Consider the following 11,442-nt stretch of genomic DNA (forward strand, 5'->3'; position numbering starts at 1 on the left):
TAAGTTTATAAACGAAATCTACCAGAATCATTCTTATTTTACATTTGAATTTAGTTTAGTTTTGTTTTGTTTTCAGGAAAAAAAAAAAGATAATTGACATAAACTAATTGTGCTCAGCAGGAATACTATTCTATTTTCAAATACAGAGTTGTGAGTTCTCTAAAATTCCATGGTTAAAAATGAAAGTGTTTCCAGTGGGGTATTTTCCCTTATGTATGGAATATATATCAGAAGAATAAACACTCAACGCCAATATGGAGAGTAAATATTGGAATTTAAGGCCAGAAATCACTGTCCAAAGTTTGTTCCTTTAGGATCTGAAAGATCTTGTGATCTAAGGAACAGTTAAAAATGTAATTAACCTAGAGCAGAGTCTAAATTAACTTCTTTCAGTTATACCCACACTCTCAAGAACTAAGGAGAGAAGAGACCCTATCTTGAGGTGAAAACTCAGATCACATACTTACAAATCTGCTTTGTCCGGACACTATAAATGATAAGGTTGAGAGCAGGTGGGATAACCACATAGAGATAGCAACAAGGATGTGTACATAACGAAGAATTTTTTTTTTTTTTTTTGCCATATTGGTAGGTGAGAAAGGAGAAGAGAGAGGGTGAATAGAAAACACATATGACCCCAAGATGTGACCCATATGTGCTCAAGGCTTTATGACTAGCATCTCGAGATGGTAGGCAGAAAACTGCACAGAGGATGTAGGCATAAGAGGTTCCAAGCAGTGCCACATCCAAAATAAGAAAAGAAGCCACAAAAAGCCCATAAATGGCATTAATTTGAATGCTGGCACAGGCTAACTTGGCAATATCCATGTGTTCACAATAAGAGTGGGCAATAATTCAAGCCCACGGAAAGGCGGACGATGGGTTAAAGAATGGGCGACATGAGCAGGACTGGACGCATTATAATACACACACCAAGGCCCACTAGCACTCAGGGTGTCAGGATGGTTGTATAATGGAGGGGTGCACAGATAGCTACATAACGGTCAAAAGCCATTGCCAAGAGAACAGTAGATTCCATTCCTGTGAAGGTGTGTATGAGAAACATCTGAGCCACACAGGCTCCCAAACCAATTTCATGTGCATGAAACTAAAAGGTACCTAGCATTCAGGACACGGAGGTTGTGGAAAGGGCCAGATCTATAGCTGATAAGATGGCTGGAAAGTAGAACATGGTATCCCACAGTGTACGATCCAACCAGATGATCAGCAAAAGTGTAGCATTGCCCAGCACTGTTATTAAGTAAATGGAGCAAAAAAGACAATGAGATCTAACCGTGGGACTCCTCAAGTCCTGGGATGCCTGTAAGAAAAAGTTGTCTGGGTGGAAAGTGGTAGTGTTGGTGTGGAACATCTTCCCATTGACAAGAAGCGAAGTATTTGATTGCCTCTAGAAAGAAAAATAAGATCTATAAATGCAGAGCTCAAACCTTCTCCAATAGGTATAATGTTTATCTGTTTTTCCAATTAGAAAAGCTAATTTAAAACTTGAGTCCAGAGTCAGATGTAGACAGACTGAGCACTCTTCAAATGATGTGGTGGGGGCATTAACGTTATGATAAATAACCCTCTGAGATATTGGACAAGAGTATCTTACACTTATTTATTGAAGCCATATACAAAACTTGGAATGTATTTCAAAAACAAAGAGATTTCTGTCCATATTGAGATCTCAGCCTTCTTTGAAGACAAAGTACACCTTGCTTAAACACATCAACACAAGATCACAGAACTACAGATACAGACACCTGCCAAAAAACATAACAATACATATAAGAACATGGATGCACCCAGACATGTAAGATGATAGAAAATCTAGCAAGGCTTTTAAAACTGTTGTTCAACATCAATTTTTACAATGATACATATTTAGAAAATCAGATCCAAGTTATACTTCATTAATCCATCCCTACATGTTTACACATATTTCCTCGCAGACACACCACACTGTACATCAGATATAAAAAGATTTGCACAAAGACAGACATACTATACTATACTTCATGTGAGAACATAGTTACACAAAAATGGGAAACCCTGTTGCTGAAAATATCCTCCCAGAGAGAAATGCATCTCTTTGCTACAAGTGTTCAAATGGAAGTTAAATTAAGAAAGAATCTCCAGTTTCTACAAGTTGTCAAATTCTCAGGAATATCTCAGGATATTCGGCAATTCTACTCTTCCTTCTATGTGTGTCTGGGGTGAGCCGTAAAGGGAATAATGCAAATAATTGTTAAAAGGAGAAGATTTGAGAGGAGTAAAGACACATTTTTGATGACTATAATGGTCAGCATTGGACTAAAGAAATCCACACTCTTAATTCACCACACTGAAAATATTTTTCCCTTCTTTTCTTCCTTTTTTCCTTCCTTCCTCCCTTCCTCCCTTCCTTCTTCCTTCCATCTTTCCTTTCTTCTTCCTTGCTTTCTTAGAGCAAAAAACAAAGATATAAGAAAAGACTATAGAAAATAAGAAAGAGGCAGAAGAGTATAGGAAAAGAGAGGAGGGAAGGAAGGAAGTTTAATCTCAGCTCTAACTGACTCACAAGGGGAGGAAAAAGCCCCCGTGTTGAGTAGCATTTTATTAATTACATTAAAAGTTAGATTCCCCTACCTGTAAATACTGCAAAACTGTACATAATGTCTATCTTCAGACTTTTCTACTTCTCTGCTTTCATCTTTGTAAACAAATTTACGAATCTTTACTTAACCCTGGGCATCTAATAACCTTATTTTTTAAATTATTGTTATGGAAGGCCACGTCCTAATACACAATTGTCACTGGGGGTGAAGATCATCATTTATACTACAACTTTAACTTCCTTTTACATATGATAAGTTTAAAATTTTAAGTTGTCTCAACATGACGCGGTAAAGACCTCTTTTAGCCGAGAAATCTTTCTACAGTAATGAGACTATTTTTAACTGTTCAATAAGAGTCTCTGATCACTATCCATCTCCAACAAGCATTTAATAGAAAACTCACCTGCAGTAGGATTAGGGCTAGAGAGCTCCGGCATATTTACTAACGAAAATAAAGTTTTATAGTACTTGTACTTATGATCCTAAGGGTCATGTCTGAAAACAAAGCCAACTCAATTCCCCTATATGAAATAGGACTAACACCTCAAAGTCTCCTGAAAAAGATCCCATTATCTGTACCTGGGATAAAGAGACTTTTGTAGAGGCAGACATCACCTTCCACAACAACTCCTCCACCTCATATACACACATATTGTCAATGGGAAGTCAGAGATATAAAACTAATATTACCAAAATATGTTCCTATGAAGTGAACAAAATCTCTTATTGGGTGAATTTGTGTGTCCTGATTTGATTAGATATTAAAAAATGCAGATTTAGGACATTAACTACCAATATGTGTACCTCCCCTTCCCACATCTGTCTTCACACTCATCAATGATTTATTAATTTATCATGGCTAACAAATAAGACAAAGTCTTTCATTTCTTTCCCATGCAGTGCTAAATTTATTGGCTTTAAATGTAAATTAATAATAATTAGTTTAACACAAGTAATAAAATAACACAAAGTATATTTACAGATGTGAAATATATGGACGCCAAAGAAAGGGAAAATGTGTTTTTCTAAAGTTACAAAAGAACAAATCAAACTGTATTTTTTAAAATAATAAGTAAAACTAAAAGTAAAATTATATTATTTAATCATTGACAAATACAAGAACACTGCTTACCAAAGTTTCTATTAAGATGGTGATCTTCTAGGCAAATCACTGACTGGGAGATGGTTTTATCATTATATATATATTAGTTAAAGCAATTATGTCAATAATGTATGAAAGCGGTGCATTGATATTGCTATAAATCTATAAAAAATAACAACTCAATATAAAAAGTAGTAACAAAAACTTAATCAGCACTTTAAAGAGAATATCCAATGAGTAAAATAAATAATTTTTCCTTACTGTTACTAATCAGGAAAATGGTAATTCAAACAACAATGTGACATCCTTTGACCCATCAATACATCTGAATTTAAGATAACTAATTTCAGGTATCATTCATCGACAAACCATTTTGTAAATTGAAAGTGTCTATTAATTTTAAATATTCCCTGTGGACCAGCAATTACTTTTAAGTAGTTATCCAAAAGAAATAAGTGATTATCTTCACCAGAATATATACACAAAAATGTTCATGATGATTTTATTCAAATAGTGAAATAATTAAAGTCAAATATCAAAAGAAGAATATGTAAATTGTGTTTATTTATTAAAGAAAATACTATCTATGAATAAATTAAACAAAAAATAAAGATAAAATAACAAGGAAACAAACAAACACTACTGAACTATCATTACGTGCAAAGTGGATTAATCTAATAGGAATATTGCAAAGCGAAAAATAGATACATCAAACTGTGTTTTTAAGATTTTTATACTTGGTGAAGTTTATGTGGAGCTTTGGGGGAAAGTATAGACATAATAATAATAATAATAATAATAATAATAATAATAATAATAATATTTATAATAGTAGTAGTAGTAAACTCTATATCTGCATGAATCAGTAGGTAAGAATAAAATGGAACAAAGTAAGCATTTAACCAAAGAATGAGTGAAGATTGGAAATACAGAAATAATTACAATGCCACAAGAGGTACTGAGCTATCAGGAGAAAATTAGTGCTGCACATCTGCCAAATTGTAATGATTCTCATTAAAATGCACATGGTAAATGCACTGAAATAGGCCAAATAAAAATGCAGCGTTTGTAATTTTCATTTTCCTAGAATGTATTTAATTATTCTATGCCAAGAGAGATCAGCTTATCCTCCTATACAACTTGACTTGACTTCTTTTCTGATAACCCCTCCCTTTTCTCCATTTCTCCCCTTATATACACAATCATTCACTATTTCCATTTGGACATCATATAATGTAATGCTGATATGTTTCAGCCACTAGGGAGCAAAATCCAGAAATCATATACATCCCTATATGTACCACAGTACCTGGCACAATATACTGAGTCATGTTTCTTATTAAATATTCTTTGAAAAAATTACTATGTTATTGGCATAAACAAAATAAGCTGTTTCAAAGAAAAAAAAGTAGATTTTTATGGAGGATAGAGGTTATCTATAGTTGAGATTTTAGTATTCCATTCCAATTTTACTTTTTTCAGTGAGGAAACATTTTTACATGGTCATATTTTATGCATCTTCATTAAATGTCCATGGCCCAAATTTTGCAAGAAATAAAGTGTCTTTAGACAGTGTTTCTATAGAAACAGTGAAGATCTGGTATTAATTAGAGACTAAAAATAGCGAAATAGTGTGCTAAAGCCACATTATAAAGTTTCTTGAGAGACTATTATTAAATGTTCTGAAAATTAAGAAATTATGAATATGGTTGTTAAACCATCGATAATTTGAAATTGTCCATGTTGGGAGAATTTACATGACAGAAATATGTTTTCCATTTTTAAAGTCTTCCAACATTGTGTGTGTGTATATATGTATGTTTGTACGTAAATGTACACATATATCCATATATGTACATATATGTGCATGTACTGTCCAAACTGCCAATGAAAAATTCCATTTGTGTGTGTGTGCAAGTACATATTTAGTGGGATATATATTCAAATGAATGTGTTTCAGAAAAAAATACAGCCATAAGTGAGCAAAGAAAGCAAAAAGGAGAGAGAGATAGAGTGGGAGGAATTAAAAAGGTGGGCAAACCCTCTTTGGGCTTCCTGTCAAGATAGTCAGAGTAGATAAATGCTGAGCTTGCCTCCTCCCATGACCATATCAAAATTACAACTAAATTATAGAACAATCATCACTGAAAAACATGTGAAGATTAGCAGAACAAATTACTGTAACTAAGGATGTAAAGAAGCCACTCCTAGACTAATAGGAGGGCTGCAGACACAGAATAGGCTGGTTCTATACTCATGGAGTGATGGTTAAGAATCAGAATGGATATCTGGGCTGTGGAGGACCCACTTTGGAGGGAGGAGTCCCATCTTAACACTGGACTCCCCATTCCAGAGCACCAGTGCCAGGTAGAGAAGTCCCCATAATATTTGGCTGTGAAAACCAACGGAATTTGTGTTCAAGAAAGACAACGGGCTGCTAGAGAATGAAGTGCTACTCTTCTTAAAAGACCTGTGCACAGACATACTCTCAAATTCACTTGCTTGGAGCTCTATCACAGAAGCAGCAACTTGAAAAGCACCAGGGACATATGAGGAGGAAATGAATTGACTAGCTGCAGGGTGAGGGTTGGAGGGGCAGAGGTCAGGGCAGTTTTCTCCCAGATGAAAGACCTGGCAAGCATTACCGTGTCTTTGTTAAGCCCTTCTCCACTCAGCCAGCAGGCACAAATCTAAATTTCCATTAACCTGGGTAAAACCTTTGCCCAACCCTGGAGATTCCCTGAGACCCTGCTCCAGGCAACTTATGCACCTGATCCCAACCTCATTCAGCAGCTTTTCCACATAAACAACCCTCCTCAGCTTGCCCTGCAGACGTTCCTAAAATCTCTCAAAGGTCAGCAAACCTCAATGGGCAGCTGGCCTCAGTATGCCCTATACCTCCTTGGAAGTGGACCTAAGTCTGACACTAGTAGCGTTTGGCCTCGGTTCACTATATAGCCTCTCCCAGGTGACTCTATGGCCAGAAGAGGTGTCTATCAAATGCTCTGTAGCTCCTACCAGGTGGTGCTCAGCCAGGCAGAGGCAGCAGCTGACCTTGGCCTGCACTGGAACTCCTCCCCAAAAGCCTCAGAACCAACACACTGGGAGGCCAGCTACAAAACTCACCAGAGTACCTCCCAACTGGCTCCACAAAAACACACCCAAATATTAGACTCAGCAAAGCCCAGCTAATGCAAACCCTGATTTGAGGGGTTAGCCCCCATACAATAGCTCATTCACTGTAGTCATGGCCAGTTCTCACAGCCAGTAGTCTTGAGTGTCAGTTTCACCCACTGACATGCCAACAGCAACCAAGGCTCAACTACAACAAGAACGCAGATACAATCCATACAAGGAACAACCCTGGAGTACCCAGCTCAGGTGACCAAGGAGACTGTGCCACTGGGTCCGATGGGAGCCTTGCTACATAAGGCCATCTTGCAAAGACTAAGAAACATAGCTAATCTACCTAATACATAGAAACAAACGCAGGGAGGCAACCAAAATGAAGAGGCAAAGAAACATGTCCAAAATGAAAAAAACAAAACAGAAAAAACTCCAGAGAAAAATTAAATTAAATACAGTTGAGCAATCTATCAGATATAGAGTTTAAAACACTGGTTATAAATATGTTCAATGAAATTAGAGGAAGAATAGGTAAACTCAGTAAGAACTTACACAATGAGATGAAAACTATAAAAAAGAATCAGTTAGAAATGAAGAATAACTGAAATGAAGGATACATTAGATAAAACCAATACCAGAATAGATAAAGCATAAGGTTGAATCAGCAATGTGGAATACAGGGTAGTGGGAAACAGTAAATTGAAACAGCAAAAAGAAAAAAATGAATTTTTAAAAAGGAGGATAACTTAAGGAACCTTTCAACAACCTCATGTGTAACAACATTTACGTCACAGGGATACCAGGAGAAAAGAGAGATCAAGGCATTGAAAATCCATTTGAAGAAATAATGACTGAAAATTTTGCTAAGCTGGAGAAGAAAATAGAAATAGAAATCCATGAAGTACAGACTCCCAAACAAGATGAACCCAAAGAGGTCCACATCGAAACATTTTATAATTAAAATGCCAAAGTTTAAAGGCGAATAGACTCCTAAACATACAAGAGAAATCAGTTTGTGATGTACAAGGCGGCTCCCAAAACGTTGTTAGATGATTTCTCAACACAAAATTTGCAAGCCAGAAGAGATTGGTATGGAATATTAAAAATGATGAAAAGTAATGACTTATGACAAAGATTACTTTACCAAGCAAGGTTATCATTTGGATTCGAAGGAGGGATAAGGAGCTTTCCAGACAATAAAAATATAAAGGAGTTCGTCACCAAAAAACTGGTAATATTAGAAATGTTAAAGGGACTTCTTTAAGAAGAAAAGATAAAGAACATAAATAAGACTATATAGAAAAAAAATTCTACCGACAAAGGCAAACACTTAATAAAAACAATGAATCAACCAACTATAAAGCTAGTAAAAGGTTAAAAGACAAAAGTAGGAAGATGATGAGTAATTACAACAACAAATTAAGGGATACACATAAACACACAAAAGAAGTAAAAAATAATGACAAAAACATAACCATGAACAGCAGGTGAAAAAAAATTGTGGTGATTTTGTTCAAACTTAAGTGACCATCAACTTGAAATAGACTATTATAAACATAGCTTGGTATAAGAGAAGTACATGTCAACTAAAACAAAAAATCTACAAGAGATACATAAAAAATAAAAATAAAAGAATCCAACATAATGCTATAGAAATCTATTAACATATAAGAAAAGAGAAATAGAATAAGAAAAGAACAGAGAACAACAAAAATGATCAGAAAACAATTAATAAAATGACAGTAACTACTTACCTATAATAATTACTTTAAATGTAAGTAAACTAAATGCTCTAATAAAAAAACAGGGTGACTAAGTGGATTAAAAAAAAAAGAGACCCATACATAGGCTGCCTACAAGAGACCCACTTCAGATTGAAAGACACACATTGGCTAAAAGTAAAAAAATGGAAATAGATATTTCATTCACATAGAAACCTAAATAAAGCTGAGCTAACAATACTTATATCTGAGAAAATACATTTTTCAAAGAAGGTCTGTGACAAGAGACAAAGAAGGACATTTCATAATGATAAAAGGATCAATCCAACAAGGGAGAGAACTTTCCTAAACATCTGTGAACCCAATGTCGGAGCACCTAATATACAAAGCAAATATTGATGGCAGAGAGAGGCATTAATACTAAGGGACTTAACACCCCCATTAACATCCATGGATAGATCATCTAGACAGAAAAATCAACAAAGAAACAGCTTTAAATGGCACATTAGACCACATGAACTTAATTAAAATATTTAGAACATTACAAAAAAGTAGCAGAATAAACACTTCTCTCAAATGCACATGCAACATTATTCAGGACAAGAGCACATGTTAGGCCACAAAACAAATCTCAATAAATTTAAGAAGACTGAAATTACATCAAGCATCTTCTCTGATCACAATTATGAAAGAAGAAATCAATTACCAGAAGAAAACTGAAAGATACATAAATGTATGGAGGATAAATAACATGCCACTAAACAATGAATGTGTTAACAATAAGATTAAAAAAATCAAAAGATATCGTGAGACAAATAAAAATGAAAAGCAGCTACCCCAAATATATAGGACAGACCCAAAGCAGTTCTAAGAGGGAAATTTGTAACAATACATGTCACTTCACAAAACAAGAAAAATCTTAAATAAACAGTGTAACCTGACACCTGAAGGAACTAAAAAAAGAACAAAAAAGCGAGTAGAAGGAATGAAATAATATCAGAATGGAAATAAATAAAATAGAGTCAAAAACAAAAAAGAAAAGAACCACGAAACCAAGAGCTTGTTCTATTGAAAAGATAAAATTAATAAACCTCTTTTTAAGAAGAAAAAAGAAAGGGCTCAAATAAATAAAATCAGAACTGAAAGAGAAGTGCAATTTGACACCACAGAAATGCAAAGGATTATAAGGAAATACTAGGGACAATTATATGCCAACAAATTGGACAACCTGGAAAAAATGGATAAATTCCTGAAAACATACAATCTTCTAAGGCACGATCAGGAAAAAATAGAAAATCTAAACAAACTGATAACTACTAAAGAAATCAAATCAGTAATCAAAAACACAATAAACAAAAATCCTGTACTGGATGGTTTGACAGATGAATTTTACCAAATATTCAAAGAAGAATTAATAGTTATCTTTCTTAAATTATACCAAAATATTGAGGAGAAAATAAGACTCTGTTTACAAGGCCATTTTATGAACTCATTTTACCCTAATACCAAAACCAGACAGAGACATTATAAAAAAGAAAATTATAGGCCAATATCTCTGATGAACAGAGATGTAAAAAAGTTCAACAAAATATTAGCTAAATGAATTTAGCAGTACAATAAAAACATTATATACACCATGATGAAGTGGGATCATTCCTAGGATACAAGTTCGGTTAAGTATTTACAAATCAATTAACGTGATACACTATATAAACAAAATGAAGGATAAAAATCATGTGATCATATATACAGATGCAGAAAACATTTGACCAAATTCAGCATCCATTTGTAATAAAAACTCTCAACAAAGTAGAAATAGTGGGAACATATCTCAGCATAATAAAAGTTATATATGACAAACCCATAGCTAGCATCATTCTTTTTTTTATTATTACTAATTTTACTTCTATTTGGCTGAGCATTTATTTATTTATTTTTATTTTATGGTGGCATTGGTTTCAAGTGTACATTTTAACAGTTAGGTGTATATATATGTATACACACATGTATGTGTGTATATATATACACACACACGTATGTGTATATATATGTATATATATGCACACACACATATATATATATATACATATTTACATTGTGTGTTCACCTCTCATAGTAAACTTTCTTTCTGTCACCACATATTTGACCCCTTCTACCCCATCTACCATCCCTTCCCCCCTCCTCTTATCCTCCGGTAACCACTAGTCTATTGTCCATGTCCATGAGTCTCTGTTTGTTTGTTGATTTTAGGTTTATATCCCACATATAAGTGATACAATGTGATTTTCAACTTTTTCTGTCTGGCTTATTTTGCTTAGCATGATTATCTAGAGGTCCATCCATGTTGTCATAAATGGCAGTATTTCATCTCTTCTTATGGATGAGTAATATTCCATTGTATATATGTACCACAGATTCTTTATTAATGTCATTCTTAATGGTGGAAAGCTAAACACTTTTTCTTTAACATTAGAAACAAGACAAGGATGTTAAGTGTTACTGCTTTTACTCTACGTATTGAAAGTCCTAAACAGCAATCACACAAGAAAAAGAAATACTATTTGAGATGTTAAATAAATTCAGTCAAGTAGGATACAAAATTAATATTTACAAATTGGTTGCATTTTTATACACCAATAATGAAATTTCAGAGAAATTTAGAAAACAATCCAATTTACAATTGCATCAAAAAGAATAAAATACCTATAAATAAATTTAATCATGGAGGTAAAATACTTGTACACAAAGTTATAAGACATTGAAGAAAGAAAATGAAGAAGATACAAATAAATAGACGCATAAACCATGCCTATGGATAGGAAAAATTTACATTACAAATTTACATTGTTAAAATGTAGATTCGATGAAATTCCTATCAAAATGCCCGTGGCAT

The 11,442-nt window shown here is 34.0% G+C and overlaps 1 pseudogene; it reads right to left on the reverse strand.

Annotated features, from left to right (window-relative positions):
* Nucleotides 1-450: 450 nt before the first annotated feature.
* LOC107506720 lies at nt 451-1,372 on the reverse strand (annotated as a pseudogene).
* Between the last annotated feature and the right edge of the window lie 10,070 nt (nt 1,373-11,442).

This window comes from Rousettus aegyptiacus, unplaced genomic scaffold, assembly GCF_014176215.1.
Source record: "Rousettus aegyptiacus isolate mRouAeg1 unplaced genomic scaffold, mRouAeg1.p scaffold_m13_p_5, whole genome shotgun sequence".
In the NCBI taxonomy this organism is placed as follows: Eukaryota; Metazoa; Chordata; class Mammalia; order Chiroptera; family Pteropodidae; genus Rousettus; species Rousettus aegyptiacus.